Source organism: Toxotes jaculatrix, chromosome 14 (assembly GCF_017976425.1).
Source record: "Toxotes jaculatrix isolate fToxJac2 chromosome 14, fToxJac2.pri, whole genome shotgun sequence".
Lineage (NCBI taxonomy): Eukaryota > Metazoa > Chordata > Actinopteri > Toxotidae > Toxotes > Toxotes jaculatrix.
Window position 1 is genome coordinate 1,852,629 of NC_054407.1, and position 4,939 is coordinate 1,857,567.

The window sequence follows — 4,939 nt, forward strand, 5'->3', positions numbered from 1 at the left end:
TGCTGGCCCTCTAACATTGTTCACTGCCAACTCTGTTTGTATCATGTTTTATATGCTGCATGTCCTTCTCCTCCTCTCCTCCATTCCCAGCTGTCCTATCTTCCTCCTTTTCCTCCTTTCACCCAGCCCGTCCATCGGCAGGAGGGTCCCCCATCTGAGCCAGGTTCTGCTCAAGGTTTCTTCCTGTTAAAGGGGAGTTTTTTTCTTGCCTCTGTACCAACAGCTAGACCTGCTCTTTATGAAAAGTGACCTGAGATAACTTGTGTTATGATTTGGTGCTATATGAATAAACGTGACCTGACTTCAGAACAGATCTGTTGGTACGAGTGGTTTTTCGCATGATGCCCTATGTTTTCTGGCAAAAAAACAGAATAAAGCTCTGAATTTATTTTGTTATTTCTCTGAACATCAGATAGAGACAGAGGCCTTTCAATCACGGATCACAATTATCCCTCCCTCTCTCTCATCTCTCCCTCTCTCAACCTTCATTCTTCCTCTCGTCCAGTTCTCTCTCCAGCTGCTCATTTAACTTTCATCTGTGAAATGGGGGCTCATTAAGTCCTGCTGGGATGGAACATAACAGATTTTTGCTTAAATACTCACTGTTCGATTTTCTTAATACATCTACGGTCCGTGTCCTCCGTCCTGATGATAACAGCGGCCCGAGTTCCACTAAAACAACACTGAAATGAGCCGTTGTTCTCCTTCTCATTAAAGCAACAAGGAGAAAGGCTTGATTTTTTTTTTTTTGTGTTGTGTTTATTTTAGGTGAGGCCTTGTGAAATTACTGTGAGTCAGAGAGTGTTGGTCTGTGTGGATCGGAGTGAGAGCCGGTGAAGACAATGAACTTTTGTCTCATTTGATAGGTCACAAATATGATTCATCCATGTGTTTGTGTTAGTTTATATATAGTTGTAAGCTAACTGTACACAGCTGTCATTGCTCATGTTATTGCTGAAACTGAACTGTTTAAGTTTACGTTATTCTGCTTCTGGTGTTTTTGGAAGTAAATAAAATGTTGTGAGCTTTACTGCTGCTATCCCAGAATGATAAATACTTTAAATTCTCAAATTGCAGGTTGGGCCTTGATTTAGAATAAAATACAACTGTATTATCCCACCACAGCATGGAATTTGTCTTTGTCTCACCTTTAAAAACAACAACACAATAAAATAAGTGACAATAAAAACACACATACAAGGTCTAAGGAAAAGGATCACAGCCACCAAGGATTTTTTAAACTTTAAACTCAGTGTGCTTTATTGGGAACACCATACAAGCTACAGTGATACTCAGCTGAGTGTATCCCTCAACCAAGGTGAAGAATGTCTGATGCATGATTGCAAAGTTAAGGAAAGAACAGATCCACACCAACCTTTAATGGATTCTTCTGTGGCCCATGTCCTACTCCTCCACCCAGTTTGGTTGACAATCGTCTCAGTACTTTTGCTAGCTTGAGGGGTGTCGCCGTTATGGGGCGTTAAGGCTATTCACCAGAGGCTCTGTCTTGTCCTATGGGTCAAGGGCCTGTTCTCAATCTAGGTTTCTATGGTAACTGCCAATGGGGATTGGGCCAACTGTGTTGGAAATAAAGAGAGAAAAACAGCAGTGCAGACAGTATGTTGCACTAATGCTAGGTGAGCACTTGCAGTGGGATAATCAACTTTCTGCCTAATTTGGAGGTGTACAGCTAAATCCATATTGTGGCTATAACTCTACAGCTGTGCCTTAGTTATATCATCACACATTCATATGTAGCAGCCGTATCTGTTCCCCTTTTGGTCCAGATCATAGAACTACACCTGCTCTCTCTTCATCAGCTCTTTCCTGTTGCTCTGTTATGAGAACAGGTCATGTCTAGTTTTTATCACACCACCATCACACCAGATAACTTTTTTAATAATTCCACTTGGCACTTTGATCACTTCTAACTTACACACCCAGCATTAGCTGTGGTAGAAAAACTGCTATCTATCGAGATCATCTATGAAAACTGGAGCAGGCTGCATGTTGCTTTTCAATTCTGTGTCCCCCACCTGGATCAGTGTGCTGTTTTTATAAGTCCACTGTGGCTTAGAAAAACAGTCAGAGTCAGAAGTTTTCAAATCTTGCACATAGCAACATGATTTTTGAGAGAGGTTCAAAGTCTGTCTATGCAATCACTGCTGGTTGTGTTTCTAATAAGAAGATGAGTGAGTCTGTCCAAAGCCTGATTATTTAATTTGAAATTATATAATGGATACTTCAAGTGCCTTGATAGGATCTGAATGTATCCTATAAATCAGTCACTTGGCTCTTTCTTCATAACATCTGGAGGTTGAGCTGGAGATTAATGATCATCATTAAAAAAGAATATTAATTCCTATCTTGACATTAAGTCTGGATTTGAACAGATGATATCAGCTGCTACCAATATAACTTTATATTAACTGTTCAATCAAAACACAGTTAAGGTTAAGGTAAACTGATTTTAATGATAAGTAACCACCCACAAAGCCATTCCTCTTGTGATTCAAAGTTTTTGTTAACAGACTGCAGAATGTGGAAAAGTGTAAGTGGGCCACACTTACTTCATCACAATCTTTACACAAATCCCTACATTATATCATTAGGGATTTGTATATAAATGTTCTCTATTTAGAGTAACATTTTTTAGTTAAGCAATGTGAATGTCATCTTTGTAGCTGTAACCATGACGGTGTGAATAGACCTGACCAGACCAGATCAGGTCAAAATATGAGAACATCATCCAAACATGAATATACAGGCATGCTGCCAGTTCTCCCAGTCACTTGATATTACATCATAGCCTATGTGCAGTACTTAAGAGCAAACATTGCTCCTCCTAGTGAACCTGAGGCTTGGTGTTTTTCCACCTAAGTGGGTGTTTCACTTGCTGAAAACCAGACAGAGGTCCCATCACCAGGATAGCAAGTGTTTCAAGTGTCAGCAGATATCAATTTGTCATCCAGTCAAACAGTTCTAGTTCATCTTTATATGGTCCCCTGAAATTACAGAGCTAATTCTATAAAGGGCTAGGACTCAGCCTGTGGTGTTGATTCAGCACCTTAACGTCACAGTCAGCATCTAAACACCGTAGTTATCATTTCATTTCAAAGTTAATGTGCTAAATTACAGAGCCAGTACAAGAAAGAAAGGATCACTGCTTAAATAATTAACAACCGAGTAAAGCGCTTCCTTAATGATGTGGGGGTTTTTTTGATGCACTGTTACAACCCATTCAAGCTCCCTTGCATAAACTCTGAGGGTGTAAGGACAGGACTGCATACAAAATGTGATGTTGCACCACTTCATAACAGCACTGACACCTTGTTCGCCCTTCTCATCCTGGTGACGTACAGCTGCACCTGCACCTGCACACAGGCCTTACAGGTCCCAGAGGTATGTATGTGAAATACAGGGTTAGCAACTTAGATTCTCACTAATATTATCATCTCACTAAGACACTCAGGATCCATGGGCCAGTATATAGAACCCAAAGGGTTCCTGGTGTGTATCTGTGAGACGCTAGTGAGTTTGACAAAGCATCAGTGTTTGACATCATGGGAATGAGGTTGGCACGTGCCACAAAAATCTTCCCCCTTAATTAGAAGATTTATGCTTGAAAATATAATAATAATAGTACTAATTATAGTATAAGTGCAGTTCAAAATGTAAAAATGTCAATGAGCTAACTTCACATCCCATATTGAGCAAAAACACATGAAGTAAAAAAAGAAAATACCTTCCCCAGAAACAGTCCGTATGGAAAAGAGGAAGTAAAGCTCATACTTCCTCCTTTACAGGGAACTGTCCAATCTTTACATGAAACCACATTCACCCCAATAAAAGCATATTGACAAAATACTAAACCTCAATCTTGTGAAACAAGTTAGTAATTTCTTAAATCTAAAATGTGACTAAATATTGACCTTCATTAAAGGTGAGTCAGAATCAGAAAAACCTTATTGTCCATTGTAAGGCCATGAAAATCTATCTTTGACATGACTGTCATACTTCATATACTGCCTTTTCTCTTCCATCAACGTTTGTTTTATTTAAATGTTTGGCCCATAATCTTCCTGAGGTCAGTACATTAAAGATAAAAAACATTAGTATGATCATTAAATAAGGTCCAAACCAGTAAATAAATACATAAACATGATGTATATTAATACAACACAACTAAGTCTTGGTTCAGGGCCGAACCCAGAACTGTCTCACTGTGAGACGACAGTGGTAACCACTGCACAGTGGTGGGCTACAGTGATTATTTATTTGTTCTTTTTATATATATAGATACGTCAGTATTCCCTCTCCCCCTTTTGTTTACCGCCTGTGTTACCACTATGCAGGAATTCGGTGTACTACTTTGCATTATAAATTTCTTATGAAATGCAATTTAAAAAGGAAAAAGATGCTGATTACCCATAAATACTCAATAATATTGGCATTCTTCAACAGATGTCTTTAGCAGCTATTGATTTGGCTTTTCTAATAAAAATATATAAATAAATAAAATTTTCGATTTTATCATTTTGATAGATCTGAGACAATTATGGGGTTTAACCAGTAAGATTGAACAGCGTTGTTCATAGTGCTTGTGAATGAATCCGATCACTACATAAAAAGCAATAAAGTCTTAGGTTGTAAAACTCAAAGATTATTCAATCACATTTTCTCACAGCAGTAATTATTACGTCTTTCCCGCTTGTTCGCTAAGTTTTGAAAACACATTCCATATTGTGAAGTTACACTGTCGTGCGCTATGCGTGTTTCATTTAATTAGTTCAATTGACTTAAATTTAAAACAAAAAAAAAACAAAAAAAAAAAAAAACACCCTCAAAGTCCCATAATATCTCGCGTGGCAGGGCAATGGTGGACTGCGTGTCACGTGATGCATCTGGCGTCTCCCCCGTAGAGCGCCGCTTTGCCTGT